This window comes from Peromyscus leucopus, chromosome 3 (assembly GCF_004664715.2).
Source record: "Peromyscus leucopus breed LL Stock chromosome 3, UCI_PerLeu_2.1, whole genome shotgun sequence".
Classification (NCBI taxonomy): Eukaryota; Metazoa; Chordata; class Mammalia; order Rodentia; family Cricetidae; genus Peromyscus; species Peromyscus leucopus.
The window spans coordinates 91,465,328-91,485,000 of NC_051065.1; positions in this window are offsets into that span (position 1 = coordinate 91,465,328).

Below are 19,673 nucleotides of genomic sequence, written 5' to 3' on the forward strand. Positions count from 1 at the left end.
CCAAATTTTTTTAGTGATAAATCATAATGCAGATAACAATTTTTATTAACTTATTATATACATGTTTGATTTAGTGTTTTACTTTTGATCTCCCCTTTAAAGGAGGAACCTTATTATAATTTAAAAAAATATAACAGTGCTTAAGAACTTGTATTGATCTTACAGAGGACTGAAGTCTTGTTTCCTGAATGTATGCCAGGTAGTTCATCAAGATCTGTAACCTTAGGTCCAGAAGATCCAATGCCTTCTAGTCTCCAGAGATGACTTCACTCACATGAACATGCCCTCTTTCATGCACAAACACATGCATACACATATTTGTAAATAATAAAAAATATTAAAAACAAAATATATACTTGTGAATTCTATAAAGATTTTACTAGTATTTACAAATAAATTAATAGAAGTCAAATAAAACATACACATAAACTATAGACAGATAATTTGTAAGGAAATAAATACATGTTTTATTATCAAAATACTTATGAAACTTGCATAAGTCAGCAGTTGAAGGAATTTCATGTCTAGCTGGTTTAAGGAATAGACTTACTGGTGTATTCAGAAAAAAATAGTGGAGTAAGAGAAAGCTTGTCAGGCAAAGAGGAGTTCCATGTGAAACTGTTTATGTGAAGACAGAACAGAGCCAGTTAAAGAAAGAGAAGACTTCCAGTTATTCCACAGATGCAATTCCAAAGGATTGACTAAAGCATTCACATAGCATAGGGAGCTACAGATCAGTAGCTGAGGATCACTTAATAGACGTGAAAATCTCTTGACTAGTGTAACGAAGGATGTTACTTAAGTGTCTATTGGCTTAAGATTACTCTTTCTTAAAAGCCCATAATTAAAATCAAATGGATAATTGCAGGCATAGACCGGATAAGAATTAAAAATGAAGGAGTTTTTATGGATACATTTTATACATATATGAAACAAGAGTATGTGGGAAAACAGAGGTTTAGGCAAAAGATGATAGGATATTTAACAGTGTGTAGATCTCATTGTGTAGATCCCTTTCGCAAACTTTTCTGGGTAGAGGAACGACACTCAAAAGACTTGGGAAACAGATAAAACATCATTTGTCCAGGGCATGAATGACAACTGAGTGTATCCAGAAATCCATGCAACTCACAGATCCTCAAGAGCCCTCCCTAAGGCCATAAGAAAAGTAACAATTTCTGAGGAAAGACTGGCAGCAAGCTGCTGTCAGCTGTTCAGGGAACTCCAGGACATGTTTTTTGTGAGTCCTCACACATTCTAGTTTGGGCTCTTCAGTGATGCAGCTATTATTGAGTCATCTGTGCTTCACCTATCTTCTGGAAGTAACATCGGTAAATCCAGTGACTCACAGAGCATTAATATTCTTCTTTCACCTCGGAGCCCTCTCTGTGTTGTTAGACTATTCACAGCCTATGAGAAAAAAATTCTTCAGGAACCTGAAGCTTACTGTTTTTCAAAAGTATCTCAATTTGTATGTCAACTATTTGCTAATGTAGAGCTTTTAATTCTGAGTCAAAAATAAGCACTATAATGGCAATATTAGTTTCTATGGACACAGACATCCCAAATAGCTAAAGCTTTTGTTGCCTACCAAAGAAGGAATTTTATAATTAATGTCCATCAAATCAAGGTATATTTACCTAGACTTTGAGTGCTCAACATTAATCAATATTTTAACGTGTGTGTATGTGTGTGTGTGTGTGTGTGTGTGTGTGTGTATGTGTGTATGCATGTTGGAGGTGGGTTGTTGGGAAATAAAGAACAGCATATTAACTAGCTTTGATGTATATTTTCTTTGAGCCACTCAAGACAATTCAATGATTTGTTTTGTTTCTAACAGGATGAAAATATTAACAATTCAGGACAGGCTGGATATGGAAGAAAACTCTTGTTGATTCTGTCTTTTTGAGGAAATGGAGAAATGGATTATGAGAAGTCATAATATTTCAGATAGATTTATTTTATGATATTAGAAATGATACAGGTAGCACTGCTACCTTGCTACCTTCATCAACCATTACAATGAAATAGTCTATCTCTCTTGTTACTGTTGCATGAGGCAATGTTTCTGGACACATGCTCTCAAAGGATGGATGACCATCTAAGATACTGACTTTAAGTTAAAACTTTCAAAATTCATGTACTCATTCTAGTAATTTTCTTCTCTGACTTCATATAGAAAAGACAATTTTTATTTCCACATTCTTCTTTCTTGATTATCAAATATACCATGGCTTGATCATTGGATATATTTCATTATTAGACATCAAAAATGTATTTCCATTCGACATTGGCCCAATCACATGTGACCAATGTTGGCTCTGGCACAGAAAACAAACCAGTCCCCATTCTCTGCCACCCTGCCTATTACATGTACTGTTTATTGTTGCCATTCATCATAACACAAAAAAATAGTAATTTTCTCTATTAAGGAACCATAATAATACAAAATACCCCTTTGGCTTAAGGTTCTTTACTTTTATTACATTTGCAGTCTCATGGAAGCCACATACTTCAGACATTAGAGATTTTCCAGACATACATTTTCAAGGTCATCAGTATGCCGTTCACATTCCCAAATTCCTTATTCACACACGTTTTAAAAAAACAACCTGATAATATCAAAACAAAAGCAAGCTCTTTCATGATGAAATACTTAATGGATTGTAAGAGTTACCCCTGTCACTGGTTCACAATTATTGATATCTATATTTAACAGGAACGTGCATATTTTAGTAACTTTCCAAGATCTTCTCATGATAGGAAATCATTATTGTTTCAAGGGAAAACCTTCACTGCCATCTTCACGTCATCGATAACCCAGTAGGCCTGGAGAAGTGCCTGTATAACTTGCCCAATCACACTTATGAATTATAGAAATACTAGTAAATTTTTCATTATATTCCAAAGGTGTTCACAAACTATCAACAAATCCAACTTACTACTGAGCAGTAGAAAACAAAAGCTCAGGAGAAATTCATTCTTAGATTTTTTTCTGACAGTGTATCTGAGCACACTCCAACTTCCCTTTTGTTAGTAATCTCATCATCCCTTATTCTTTCGGTGACTTTTTGCAGGAAGGACAATTTAAGTTCAAATACAGGAATGAGTCTATTTTTGTTCTTTGTTTAGTTGCTAGTATTTGGCTAGGAATCACTATGCAGTGATGGCTTGCCTGGAAATTGCTATGTAGACCAGTCTGTCCTTGAACTCACAGATATCTGCTTAATTCTACATTCTGAGTGCTGGGATTAAAGAAGTGCCATCATACCAGTTGCCAGTAACTGGTTTTAAGTGAGAATTGTTACTAAGTAGTTCCAAGGAAGTGGTATCCGGATCTCTGCTACAGCAGCATTTACATAATCCACAGTAACTTCTTATTGTCACTTGAATAAGGCAGTCTCCCTTATTCGGTTCCTGATGTTAGCTATGTATTTAAAGTCCTGTAAATAAATCCTTAATAATAAATTATGACATCATACAATCTGTACTGCCTAAGTTTAAGAAAAGTTTTATACCAATTGTTTCATGATCAGTATCTCAATTTAAAAGGAAACTTATATTCAGTGATTTTTTTTCAAAATCATAATTATTTCTCACAAACATTGGTGCAGCACTATTGAATAATGTGTATGAAGAAATATAATAACAGGCTTCTGCTTGGGAATTTGTCATTCAAACTGGAATTTCTGCATTAAAGTGTGTAATTTTTGAAACTCATAAAGTCTCATAGGTAATGTTATGTTCTGCTGTTAGGTTTACAATTGCTTGAGGTTGACATGTCATTTTCACTTTTTGGTCTTATTCTGCTGTGTGGCTTCTGTTTCAGCCTTGAACTTGAAAAGCTAATTGCTATAATTCTGTCCCTAGTGAACAAGCGTGTGAACAAAGACTCTTGGGTAATGCAGTTGTGATTATATGTAATCATTACAACAGTTAGCAATGTAATTAAGGCTACCATTTGAATTCATTAATACTGAAAGACTCATTTTCAAGTGAAATAAGATCTCCAGATATTCCAAATGTATTATCTAGGTGTTGATGGTACAGCCTTTAGCTCTAATACTAGGTAATGGAAACAGGTAGATTTCTGCAAGTTTTAGGTCAGTCTGGTCTATATACAGAGTTCAAAATCCAGCCAGGCTACATATTAAGAACCTTTCTTAAAAAAAAAAATAGCTAAATAAAGTGGAGGTTTATAATACATTCATTTAATGTTTTTGCATTATCTATTAAATAGATATAATATAGAGAGTTTAGTATATAAATAAATATCAATGATTCTGTTAGGTCTTAAAGAAATCCAAGACAAATGACTAACTGTGGTATCTGTTTAACATATCAAAGCAGACTCTGGCAGCTCATCTCCCTCAGTCCATACTTGTTACAGAGTTATCCTGGCTGGTGTACCACCCTCTACCATAAATTCTCCAGTCCAGGGACTGGGTCATGCCCTCCATGGATTTTTTCCTATAAAATCTAGCTGCCTTCAACTGAAGAATGGATAAATAAATTGTGGCACATATACACAATGGAATACTACTCAGCAGAGAAAAACAATGACATCATACGGTTTGTAGGCAAATGGATGGATCTAGAAAAAAATCATCGTGAGTGAGGTAACCCAGACTCAGAAAGACAAATATGGTATGTACTCACTCATAGGAAGATGCTAGATGTGGAACAAGTATGACTGGACTGCTACTCACATCACCAGTGAGGCTACCTGGAAAATGGGACCCCCAAAAAAGACACGGAGAAATGGATGAGATCTACATGAACAGCCTGGTCATGAGTGGGAACAATGAAGGGCGACGGTCAAGGGAAAGAGAGTGGGAGATCCTAGCTGGATCAAGAAAAGAGAGGGAGAACAAGGAATAGGAGACCATGGTAAATGAAGATCACATGAGAAGGGGAGGAAGCAGAGAGCTAGGGAGGCCCACGGAGATCCACAAAGATACCCCCACAAAAGACTGCTGGCAATGGTCGAGAGACGGAAGGAACTGACCTACTCTGGTGATGGATGGCCAGACACCCTGATAGTTGTGCCATAAACCCATCCAAGGACTGAGGAATCTGGATGCAGACTCCACGGCTGGGCCCTGTGGAGCACTGGAGTCTAATTAGTGAGAAAGAGGAGGGTTTATATGACTGAGAATTGTTGAAGCCAAGGTTGGAAAGAGCACAGGAACAAATAACCAAATGAATGGAAGCACAGGATCTATGAACCAAAGCTGAGGGCCCCAACTGGATCAGCCCTCTGAATGGTGAGACAGTCATTTGGCTTGATCTGTTTGGAGGCAGCTGTGCGGTGGTACCGGGTCCTGGGCTCATTGCATGAGTTGGCTGTTTGAATCCTGGACTTATGCAGGACACTTGGCTAGGTCTGGGAGGGGGGGACTGGACCTGCCTGGACTGAGTCTACCAGGTCGACCCCGGTCCTCGGGGGAGACCTTGATCTGGAGGAGGTAGGAATGGGGGATGAGCCTGGGGGAAGGGGAGGGGGGCGAGAGGGGGAGAACAGGGGAATCTGTGGCTATTATGTGGAACTGAATGGTGTTGTAAAAAAAAAATTATGTCCTGTTAAAACAAAACAAAACAAAAAAATCTAGCTGCCTTGGCTACTCTGGTCACTCAGTCCCTTTGCTTCTTGGCTGCTGCCACTCTTGGTTCCTGCTCTCCTGGCCTCTTGCCTTCTGTCTCCCTTCTCTCCCCTTCCCAATTTGTGAAGGACAATTTTAAGAGCCATGCCATATTGCCTGCCTGAGTTATGTTTCTGTTGTCCAGTATTGAGCCACTAACCAGAAACTTTTGACATACCTGGACAAGTCCAGAGTCATTAGAAAATAACTTAACATTTTCTTATCTTTCTGCTACACTGACCATTAGTTACAATGTTTTGTTGTTAGGTTGCTTGGTTGGGTTGCTTGGCAACTCAAGAGTCCCCTGATCTTTTCCCAGAGAGATTCCTGGTCTGCTTCCTATAAAACCTGCCTGAGAAAAATAAAATTTTGCAGCTTGATCAGAATACTGTCTTGCTGTCAATTCTTTGTGTCTCTTGTCCCTTTCATTCACCATCCCCCCTTCTAGGGTCTCTGCTGAAGATCCTGCTGGCCAGGACACCCATCTCCCCACATATCTAGTTCAACCTATTAGCCATATTCTCACTTGACTCTTCCAGATGCCTTTGACTATGCTTATCCTAATACCTGCAATAAATCTTCTTCTCCACTGTATCTATTTGTGCCATGTCATCTTTTTTCAGATCCTTTGTAAATATAGAGAATTATTAAATCTGAGCTGTTTTCTTTATTTTTATTTACTTTTTGAAATAGTAATACAATTACTTCATTTTCCATACCTTTCCCTCGCCCTAAAAGCTCCAATATACTCTCCTTGCTGTCTTTCAAATCCATATTTTCTATTTCATTGTTGTTACATACTAATATGTATGTACACATTTATTCCTACAAACATAAATGCTACTGGATCCATCTGAACAACATTATTATATTATTTTATTCATTCATATGTAACTGTGAACATAATTCATGTCTACAAATATGATTATCTCCATAGTTTACTACACTTATAAAATCATAAATTGTGTCATTCACTTATAAATTAAAAAGTAAGGCACTTGTAAATCAAAGATCCTTAATCTTCACTATTGAACATTCATGGAAAAGGTAAAAGTTTTCTTTTTTTTTTTTTTTGGTTTTTCGAGACAGGGTTTCTCTGTGTAGCTTTGCGCCTTTCCTGGAACTCACTTGGTAGCCCAGGCTGGCCTCGAACTCACAGAGATCCACCTGCCTCTGCCTCCCAAGTGCTGGGATTAAAGGCGTGCACCACCACCGCCCGCCGGTAAAAGTTTTCTTAACAGTGTAAAGTAGGGGGTTGCAGGGAGACTGTCTATTCAGGAATAGAAGTGAATGTTTCCAAACATTTGATTCCCGAAGGAGCAATCCAATCTGGAGTATTTCCCTACTCAATTATTTAGAGTAAGGACAAAGTTTTGGGGACTGAAATATGAATAGCAGGTCAATATGAAAATAAAGCAAGAAGTTTCACTGAGATCAGTGAAATCATTCTGTAAATACAACAGAAGAACTGAGGAAGCACTACAGACCAGGCTGCCAGGATCCTGTGAGTAAGCCAGCCTTTGCTTGGTTGGCAATACTAAAAGTAGCTATTGCCTTAGGAAACAATTTTTCTACGTAGCCTAGAAAAATCATCCTGAAGGAGGAAAAATGCTGTACTATACAGACAATGTTATGGCTGAAAGGCTAGTCAGCTGACCTTTGAAGAATCCTTTATTTTGTTCTTTTTAAATATTGTTATTGTTACAAATAAATATATTAAAACAACCTCGTGAGTTCATTTAGTGTTGCTCATGTGTATGTTTTGTTGTTTTATAAAGCCTAAACCCCGTGAATTCCTGAGATTTGACTGTCTATCACAGCATTGTGTTATTGAAAGAATGTCTATCCTTGAACCATCTCTTTGCTATTCATTGACTCAAACTTACAGTGAATTATTTGAGATTTATGTTTTACTTACTGTATTCTAATTACATTTGTATGTAAAGTACCCTTGCACCAAAGCCATAGTATATACTGAATTCAGCTATTTGAGACTATAGGAGAAAAGCAATAGACTCTGATCCCAGATTCATAGAAGTTGCAGAAGGAATAAAACAAACAAACAAAAAATAGATTCTGTAGTTTCAAAACTACCTCATCTAGGGAGAACAGTTGATATACCCACTCAGCCCCACCCATCCTGTCTTCAATATCTTTATTGAAGGTAAAAATCATCAGACTGGATAAGGTTATCTGCCTTTTCTTGAACTTATGTCAATGTGCTGCTGAGTTTTGAACCCTGATCATGGGTACCTAAACATTAACATAACCCCTCTGAATCTAAAAGAAATAAAACTGCTCTAACTGTTGGAATCTGTAGAAGGACAGGCCCATAGGGTCAAAGAAATTGGTTCAAACCAATTGCCAAGGCAAACACATAACATACTTCCTTATGAGCCAATCTGGAGTGTGTCTGAGGGCCTAGCAACAGGTACTGTCCAGAGTTCCTAATCATTTGAAGTCTGCCTGAGAGCCTAGCAACTAGTGCTGTCAGAGCTCCTGATAGTGCCCAGCTAATGAGGGATGACAAAGCAATACCACCAGATTGGGACACAGCCAGAGTGCTGGGAGGAGGGTATATAAGGCTTTCACTATTACTGAATAAAGGAGTCTGCTCTTTGCCTTTCACCTGACTCCCAGTGTCTGTGTTGTTGACACTGTGCCTTCTCACCCAGTTCCCCTAGGGAGTAGTTAGGACTCAGGAACAGAAGTCCTCTATATTTTCATTCTTTATTTCTTCCCAAAAACCTTAATTCTTACCACATATTTTTCAATTATATATTTTAATTATTGGGGCCACAAATTCAATTTAGTAAAAACACTATTGTCTGCTCATGTTAAGATGTGGGAACATGAGCAGTTTATAGATGTTAACTTAGTCCATATCAATCATATTAGAGCAGAAAGAGAAAGTTAACTTTTGTTGTTACACCCTTGACAACATTTATTAACTGAGTAACATGGGGGTGGTGGTGTGAAAATGATTTCCTTAGTTTGGGTCTCAATTAAAAGTGTGAACAAATGCACTGGGCATAATGAGGCTAGATTCCCTGTGCCTGCGAACTGTGCATGATTTGGAAAACCAAACTTAGTACCACTACTATAAACTCAGAAGGATGTAAAAACGTTTGTCCATTGAATTGTCATTTGTCAAGAAAATAATTTTTAAGTGCATAATTTGTAATTATTTATGGTTTGAGTAATTATATTTACAAAACTGTTCTCTAGAGAGATGTTTGCCTAACTCAGGTAATCACTGCATCACATTTATCATATAATAGCTGTTGAAATGTCCAATTGATTTGGCAGATTTAAAGCATTCTCTGATAGTTAAGTGCAAATTAGAAATATTTGAGATTTTCTTATCTTAAAAGATGGCTGGTTTATTTGAAATTTGCTTTGTGGAAAAATATCACTAATTAAAATCATTAAAGTGAAATACTTTTGTGCATTTTTCACTTGTAAATAATTGTGATTTTTCAAATCTTTAGTTCTTCATGTAAATCAAACAATGACCAGTTTATAATTGTATAATCACTAACTAATATGTAAAGATAATCTATTCATAAAACAAAAGTAATTAAGAGGAAAACAGGGAATTTAGAGTCAATATCCCTATCATTCATTAAATAAGTTTGATGTGTCTTTATGTCTTTGTTACTTCTCCACCAATCTTACAGTGTTGAACTCAAGGTGTCTATATTTAGACCATATTTATCTTTATGCTTCATCCTAGTGCCCACAGTTTCAGCACCACCTCCTTCCTACATAGTCATGACTTTTGCTGAATGCACATTTTGGTCTCAGATGGCAATACTAACACCAAGCTGAGAATTTAGCAAATTCACACATAATTTTCACTCACATTCATGAAATTAATCCTTCAGTTGTTGACTTATGTAGGCAATGTTTCTTCAGTACTTGTTGACATGCTATCTTTAATTTGTGTACAAAACTTCCTGCTGCCTGTTTGAAGCTTTACTTTGCAAATAAGTGATAAGTTCTTTATCTTAGAAGATATGTATATAAAATAGCTATGAAGTAATAGTAAAAACTGAATAATCTGCATAAATCTTAGTTTCTGAAAATTTAATTTCATAACTATTTCATAGCTCTTAGGATATTATTGTTAAATGTTTATAAGATTTATATTGGATTCTGATGAGATAGAATATATATTTGCTATTTTATAGATATTTTTCATGCAATATATTCTATTCTTGCTTCCCCCTCTCCCAAATCCTCTTAAATCCTCCTCATCTGCTGGAATACATACCCTTTCCTATTTCCCACTCTCTTTAGAAAACAAATAAAACACAAGCAAATCAAAAATGTGGAAACTACACAAGCAAAACACCCACACATAAACAAACAATCAGAAAACAAAACAGGACAAAATCAGAAACCTTAATATTACTGAAAAAAGACCAGTAAGACAAAAATAAATATCTAAACAAAATAATATGAGAAAAAAATCTACTAAAATACCATTGAGTTCACTTTGTATTATCCAACTTGTGTTGGGCATAGGGCTTGCCCTTAATTGTGGTTAATATAACCAGTAGGATATTAAAATTATTGGGAAAAAACTGTCTTTTCTTCAATTAGTGACAATTGTAGTTGAGTAATGTGCTCCCTTGATTCAAACCAGATTGACTTTATGTAATTTATGGCATGACTTCTGTGGACCCAGTCTCTGTATGTAAAACTAGTGTGAATTCATATTTTCCATGTCCATTTTCTCCTTAGAAAATTTTATGGCTGCCAGCAGTGGATCATGCCTTTAATCTCAGCACTCATGAGGCAGAACCAGCCAGATCTCTGTGAGTTCAAGGCCAGCCTGGTCTAAGGAGTCAGAACCAGGACAGACACCAAAACTACACAGAGAAACCCTGGCTGAGAGAGAGAGAGAGAGAGAGAGAGAGAGAGAGAGAGAGAGAGAGAGAGAGAGAGAGAAGAATAGAAAAAAAGAACATTTTATTTAGCCCCTCTCATAATCCTTTAGCTATTAAACTATCTCTTCCACAGAAGTCAATAGCCTGGCAGGCCCCAGAGGCCCCCAAAACAAGACAGACTCCAGCTTTCCATCTTCATTATCCAGCATAAATAGTTGACATGACAATATTGGTTTGAATTCCATTTTTTTTATTCTAACTTCAGTAGAAATGAAAAATATTTTTGGACTATTCAATTAGTAATAAAACTAAATTACTATTGTTGTAAGTGTGAGCTAATTGTGTGGCTTAATAGCTATAAAGCCTTACCAACTAGAAATAATTAGTAAATTAATATAGTTCAAAATAATGAACATATAATTTATAGTATTATTTTTTGACCCACATTTTGATTTGTCACTTCAGTATCTATAAGTAGGCACTTTTGTTAAAATTTCCATTCACTTGAAATTTTCAATATTCTTTACTGAATGCATTGACAATGAAATTGTGATCAATAATGCCAGAGATGAACACATTAGGAGTAAAATATCTAGTTAAAATCATGAAATGACTTTTTATTCTCAAAGGGTTTATTATGTGTGTGTTTAAGCTTTTGCAGGGCAAAGGACACGGTCAACAAGACAAAACAACAGCCCACAGAATGGGAAAAGATCTTCACCAACCTCACATCTGACAGACGGCTGATATCTAGAATATATAAAGAACTCAAGAAATTAGACATCAAAATAACCAACAGTCCAATTAAAAAATGGGCTATAGAGCTAAACAGAGAATTCTCAATCTCAGAAGCTTAAATGGCTGAAAGACATTTAAGGAATTGCTCAACATACTTAATCATCTGGGAAATGCAAATTAAAACAACTCTGAGATACCATCTTACATCTGTCAGAATTGCTAAGATCAAAAACACTGAAGACAGCTCATGCTGGAGAGGATATAAGCAAGGGGAACTCTCCTCCACTGTTAGTGAGCTTGTACAGCCACTTTGGAAATCAATATGGTGATTTCTTAGAAAATTGGGAATCAATCTGCCCTAAGATCCAGCTATGCCACTCTTGGGCATATACCCAAGCAATGTTCAAACATACCACAAGGACACATGGTCAACTGTGTTCATAGCAGCATTATTTGTAATAGCCAGAACCTGGAAACAACCTAGATGCCATTCACCTGAAGAATGTATAAAGAAAATGTGCTACATATACACAATGGAATGCTACTGAGCAGAGAAAAATCAATGACATCATGAGGTTTGCAGGCAAATGGATGGATCTAGAAAAAAATCATCCTGAGTGAGATAACCCAGACTCAGAAAGACAAACATAGTATGTACTCACTCATAAGTGGATACTAGATGTAAAGCAAAAGATAACCAGATTGCAACTCACAACTCCAGGGAGCCTACCTAGTAAAGAGGGCCCTAAGAAATACACAGGTATCAGCCAACAACAGAGGAATGGATGAGATCTACATGAGCAACCTTGACTTGGAAGGGGAGGTAATGGAGGGCAAGAGTCAGGGGAAAGAGAGCTTAGGGGAGTGGAAGGTCCAAGCTGAATCATGAACAAAGAGGGAGAACAAGGAAAGAAATACCATGATAAATGAAGACCCCATGGGAACAGGAAAAACAAAGTGCTAGAGAGGTCCCCAGAAATCCACAAAGATACCTCCACAATAGACTACTGACAATGGCTGAGAGAAAGCCCTAACTGACCTACTCTGGTGGTAGGATGGCCAAACATGTAGCTGTCATGATGGAACTCTCATCCAGTAAGTGATGGCAGCAGATACAGAGATCCATGTCCAAGCCCCAGGTGGAACTCCAGGAGTCCAACTGGCAAGAGAGAAGAGGGATTATATGGGCAAGAGATAATGAGACCATGATTGGAAAAAGCACAGGGACAAATAGCCAAACTAATGGAAACACATGAAGTATGAACCAACAGCTGAGGAGCCCCCATGGAACTGGATCAGGCCCTCTGGATAAGTGAGACAGTTGATGAGCTTGAACTATTTAGGAGGCCCCCAGGCAGTGGGACCAGGACCTGTCATTAGTGCATGAGCTGGCCTTTTTGAACTTAGGGCCTATGCTGAGTCATTTTGCTCAACCTTGGTGTAGGGAGGAGGGGACTGGACCTGCCTCAACTGAATCTGCCAGACTGGGCTGAATCCCAAGGGCAGACCTTGCCTTGGATGATATGGGAATGTGGAGATGATTGGGGGGAGAGGCATGGCGGTGGGGGGAGGGAGGACAGGGGAATCCGTGGCTGATTGTAAAATTAAGTTAATTATAAAAAAAAATAAAACTTAAAAAATTAAATAAAAATTCACCAACAGAAAAAAAGTCTCAGAATACTTATTTCACTTAACAAGATAAAAGGGATAAACACAATTGACATATCTCATTTAAGGGTACTGGGAATGTTATTATAAGAACCAGATAAAGTGGCACATATCTTTTAATGTAAGCAGATTAGTAGGCAAAGGTACATGTCTACTTGAGTCTGAGAGTTCAAAGTGAACCTTGTGTACATGTGAAACACTATCTCAAACAAAAAAAATAAACTATTCTAAAGTATTTGTGGGGATTTTTTGTCTGATTCTTATTGGCTACATTTTATAGTATTAAATTATTTTTGATAGCGTAAAAGGACAACTTGCCCCCTGGGTCATTTCTGGTCAATATTTTTTCACTTCAACATGAGAAATAAAGATGGATATATGTTAACTTTCAAGATATAGAGAAAATAGATCCAATTATTGTTGACAGTGAACACCTTGGATATAAGATCTAGACAAATCATGCTAGAAATTGATTAGAAGATTCCTCCCACTTGACTGACTCTCACTGTGTTATTTAGGATGCTGTGTGGTAAGGTATCAATAATCTAACACTGCTATTAGCTCCATAAACTGTAATACCAGCATGCCAAGCAAGATGGTGCTATTTCTTCAATGGTGGCAAAATTGCTATGTAATTAACTGCTCCATAAATGGATTTGAGACTTGTTCAACAAAGAAGTCTGAGATTTGGAGGCAATATAAGATGGGTGCTTAACAGAACTGACCCAACATGAAACCACTGTCACAATATCTTTATTTGTGGGCATACACACAAAGACATTCAGACTTAAAGAAAGAATTCTTTCCTTGCTCTGTAGATAGGTTACTGTAAAGATTGCATAGTTACAGAAGATTCTGAACCAAAAGAGGGGAAGTGAGGTAGAAAGCTATGGGATGGGAGACTGTGACTGGATTGTGTTGTTTGAGAGAGAATCTGCTTTCAATATAAACAACAGCAAAAACAGTTGAGGGCTCAGCACTGAGAAAACCTTTACACATACCCATAATTACAAGAAGCAGTATGCAAAGCCTCTAAATAGTTCTTAAACAATTTTTAAGTTTTAACATCTCATTTAATGTTAATATATAAGAAAAGATATGAAGAAGCTGGAACAGAGTCACATCATTTGCATTGCTACCTTCTACCTGCATGTGCATCGTTCTTACTGGTTATTGCCCAGCAGTGTTACTACTTATGAAACCAACATACCACTGGGTAATAATGCCTTCTTCTGGAAAGCCTCCCAAGAAAAATGCCTCAGGGTGTTTGACTGCTAAAAATTATTATAAGTAAAAGATATAGACTTTAAAATAGTGGTAAGATATCGCTTCTCGGCCTTTTGGCTAAGATCATGTGTAAAATAGTGGTAAGAAGGAAGTATATAAAGCAAGCATAAAGCAATAACATAGTCTTAGAAATTATTTCCTATTTAGTGCTGATTATATGTTATACTTTTGATTGCCTACATGGCTTCACACACCAGCAATACTTCATGCACCTAAGTTATCTTTTATCACATGGCATTATGAAGGCTTCAGTGTCACTAGGCGATAGGAATTTCTCATTTCTATTCCATAATAGAATAACATTGTGCATGTGAGCTACAGTTGAGACATTTCAGTGGGAGGTTATCTTTGTTTATTTATAGTTATATTAATTAGTCTTTTGTGATAATGTGATGAAATACCTTGACCAAAAGTGATTTAAATAGAGTATTATACCTTACAGTCCCAGAGTGAGTACATCATGGCAAGGAGACAGCATCAATCAGCAGGCATGGCTGCAGAAACAGAAAGCTGAAAGCTCATATCCTCAAGAGTAAGCAGGAAGTAGAGAGAACAAATAGTGAGTGAGAATTTAAGTCATGCACTTCTTCCATCAATGTTTGTGATGATTTGAATAAAAATGGCCCCCATTGACCATAAGGAGTGGCACTATTGGGAGCTATGGCCTTGTTGGAGTGGGTGTCACTTTGTTGGAGGAAGTGTGTCTCTGGGCCCAGGCTTTGAGGTTGCAGAAGCTCAATTAAGGCCTAGTGGCTTGCTCTTCCCTCCTGCTCCCTGAGGATCAAGATGTAGAACTCTTAGCCCTTCTCCAAGACCATGTCTGCCTGTGCTCTGCCATATTTTTTTTAATAACAATAAAGGACTAAACCTTTGAACTGTAAGTCAGTCCTCAATTAAATGTTTTCCTTTATAAGAGTTGCAGTGGTAATAACATCTCTTTAAAACAATAGAAACCCTGAGACAAGCTTTCACTTTCTAAACCTCATCAAAAACATCACCAACATTGGTGTGGTGATATGAATGTAATTGCCCCCCCAATCTCATATTTAGTGGCATTATAAAGAGGGGTGAATTTGTTGGAGTGGGTATGGTCTTGTTGGAGGAAGTGTGTCACTATGAGGGTGGACTCGGAGGTTTTCTCTGCTTAGGATATTGCCCAGTGTGTTGGTTGATTTCCTGTGGTCTGTATATCAAGATGTAGCCAGCACCATATCTACCTCCTTGCCACCATGCCCCCACCATAATGATAATGGACCAAACCTCTGAAACTATAAACCAGGCTCAATTAAATGTTTTCTTTATAAGTTGCCATGGTCATGGAGTCTCTTCATAGCAATAAGAAAACCTAACTAAGACAAGAAGAAAGTTATTAAAATACAGGACCCTATTGAGGACATTTCCACTTAACACACAGAAACCTCTATCAGAACAGATTAAGATACACTACAGTATCATGAAGCACACAGTAATTATGATAAAATCAGAATATGGAATAACCATTATGCTATAAGTTCTTTGTACAGCATGGGCAATGTCCCTTTAATCTTTAATGTCACTTGTTATTTCATCATTTCTGTGTTAATTTTCTGTTTTATATGAGCAGAGACAGAAAAACATAGTGACAATTGACAATTCAAAAATACTTTCACATAAAAACATATGCAGTCTTCCCTCACATTTTGATTAACTTGATCTACTTATTTGATCATATCAGACATTGCAGCAGGACATTTCACCCTTATGATGTACTGTTGCATAACTGGAGGTGTCACAATTAGTCCTGTAACAAAACAATTCAATTAGGGTAGATATATTTGTTCAGTTTTTTCAGTTAGGCTGAGTGGATTCATTCTACACTATCATATTGTGGTGGCATGAAGGAGACTGACCCATATAGGCTTATATGTTTGAATGTCTGGTTCATGGTTGGTGGAATGTTTAGGAAAAATTCAGAGGGGTAGCCTTTTGAGGATGTGTGACACAGGGAGGTAGCTTTGAGGATTCAAAATTGCACTCCAGGCTTCTTTTTTTTTTTTTATCTTCAGATATTTAAGTTTAGTACTGTATGCCCATCCTGACTACTGCTGCATGTATGAGAAGTACCTTTGAATTTGCACTAAACTATCAAAATATAATCCTGGAAATTGACTTCTATGTATAAATCCACTGAAAAAAAAAAAAATATTAATTAAAAAAAAAAAAAAAAAAAAAAAAAAAAAATAAAAGAAAATTTTTCCAATCTGAGAGCCTTTACTGAACTGAATCTAAACATCTCAATGTGAGAATAGTAAATGCATGATTCTACAAATACTGATTCATAAGTTTTAAATTGCATGTTACTCTGATTATTACAATAAATTTTCATGCTGTCCCATTTCATGTTGGTAGGATGTTGAATCATCTCTTGTCCAGTATATCTATGCTGTATATACTACCTAAATTTAATGCCTTAGTTTCTTTGGTTATCAGATCAGCCAGGGTGTTTTATAGTCAAGAAATGTTAGACTAACCTAATGCAACATCCTAATACGTCATTCATTATCTCTCTTCTACTTAGCACTCAGACATTGCACAATCTCCCATTTTTAACCAAATTTAGTGATGTGTAATTTTTCTTTGGAAGATTTGAACAATGTTTTTACCTCAGATGGGGCAAGAATGCTACCCAGATGGTTTAACTTAACTCTAGCTGTGTTAACCAATAAATTCATTGTGCCTCCCTATAAGCACATGAGTGAGGAGCTAGTTATAGGAGCATGGGTGACTAAAAGACAATTAAATAACCAAGAAACCTAATCAAGCATAAGTAACAACCCATGAAAGCTCCATGGCTGGAATTTCATGTACAACATGCAGAAAACTCAGTGGTCAGGGGCCTTCTCTACCCAACATTTTTTTACTCGTTATACTTGAAGTTTTTGTATCTTATAATTTTTTTTCAGCCTTAAAAGTTTCTTTGCCTCCTTGGATCTTTTGAGCTTCCTTCTTTTCTCCTAGAAGGAATGTTCTAATTCAGATTTAATAATAATATAGCAGCAGAGTAGAATACAGGAACAATTAAGTAATATTTTAATTGCACTCAATTTAAATCATCTACTTTGAGTCTCAGTAACAGGTAGTGTTTAATTTTCATATGAGACAGCATGAATGTTTTGAGTATTTATATTAATTCTATTTGAATTAATTAGACTTTACCATCAACTAGAAATTTTTTTCAACAGCATTGTTTTTATGTTTCCTTCAGAATTCTGTAGTCCTGACCTCATCTGAATCCTCTAATCTTTTATGTCTTACTCATTTGGTCAATATTTGATAACTAAACAAATATTTTTCATAGGCTATTATATGTCAGACCTTAGAATAGACTTTCATTTATTGAGACAAATAAGATAGTTGTGATTCCACAACTTTGACAAAGACAAGCAATTTGTAGCCCACATGAGGAGATAAATTAAATAAAATATTTCTCTGTTGGTGAAATTATTAAGGCCACTCCACGTAGTTAAAAGGAAGGTTTATTTTGTGGTGTAATTTACAAATGAAGGGATAGGTGGGTTGCAGAGTCTGGGAAAGACATAGCACAGTATGGTGGTATTCTCTGGAGAACTCTGCCTGGTCTACCTCTAGCATCAGGGTAGCAGGAAACAAAAGAGGGTGTTGCATCGGGATCTCAGGTCTTCAGGGCCCTCCCTTGGCCCCGCCTTGAAGGCATGATAGTTACCGAAGCCACAATGGGGGTTGGATCTTCCAGATCAAAGCTGAAATGGCTACACACTACATTTCTCAATTAATTCTAATATGTAGGGTGCATATTGGTGTATTTGATTCATGGCTTTTCTTTAGAGCACTGCACTCTTGAAGGCAAGATAACCTCTCTTTACAACATCCTTAATAACATGATCACATACATGTACTGGTTGAATTGTATTTAGTTGATAGATTCTATTTACTACATTTACAGGCTTCCTTAGAGACACTTAATTTTGTCAGCATAATCTGACACAAGCATACACACATATAGACAAACACTCATACTGTTCCATTTTTTCCATAGGAAAATATATTTAAATCAGAAGAAATGATTTCTCTCAATGTAGATGAAATAAAACACATTTCATATTAATGTTACTTTCTAGGATATAAATTTAAAGAGGACAGATTCTGAGAGACTGCATGCTACATTCAAGCTTCATGTAGAAGAGGATGTGAAAGTTCAACCTTAGAGAATACATATGTTTGAAAATCACGTAGATATTAAATTCTGAATTTAATCTTGTTTTTATCACAAAATCAAACTATATGTATTCATAGTAGAATATTTTTGAATATTGCATAAATGATAATTAGGCAAGTATAGAATAAAATAAAATCTAAAAACCTTTGTTAGTCAGATTTTTAAATATGATGGTGTAATATGAATGGATTTGTAGATGATCCTCCTGTGTTCAAAGCAAATTTCCTTAGTAATTTTTTTCTTTAATGAATACATAATGAAATAATATTAGAAAATGTAGGTTTATATATATATATATATATGTATATATACACACACACACACAAGGAAGTCATTATAACAAAACAGAGCATAATTAACTACTAACAAAAGATGCATTTTTTAATTTATATAAATATTTCTTCCATATAATTTATTATTGTTTGTTAAAAATAAGGCAAAGCAAAACATATTATCTTCTTGATCTAATGGGCCACACAACAGAAATCCATTTCTTATTTGTTTTTCTCTAATTATTTGAGCTCTGTAGTATTAATGTAATTAAGTTAATGTAATTGCTTCCTGGTATTGCACTTGTTAAAATAATAAGAAAGAGACAATATAACACTGTCAAATCTTGCAAAAACAAATTTTGTTTGGTGGGGGATGTTGTGGGGTGGAACCCCAGCTCTAGTTGCTCATTTCTTAAGTTTGATCTCTGACTACATATTAAAAGTTGGAGGAAGTGGCAAATGTATGTATCACTAAGACTCCTATGGACATGTGAAAGTACAGACAGCCAGAAGCTCATGGCCAGTTTGGCAGGAGACAATGCAACATCGGAAACAACAAACACAAGAAAGATCCTGCCTTAAAAGGTGGAAAGTAAGAACCAACTCTCAAAAGGTATCCTCTGATATCCAAATGTGATGCATATGTATGTATGCATGCAAGCAAACACACATATGATGCATGCACACACACACACACACACACACACACACACACACACACACACACACACGAGAGAGAGAGAGCGCAATAAATAAATAAATAAATAAATAAATAAATAAATAAATGTCTTCTTTTTTTATGTAAAAACATCCAGTGATTATATGTATATACATTTATGCCCAGAATAACAGAGTTTGGATTTTTAAGTGATTCCCTTCTAGATGATATTTAAATAAACAGTGTCATTTAAGATTAACTTCAAATTTCGACTGGTCT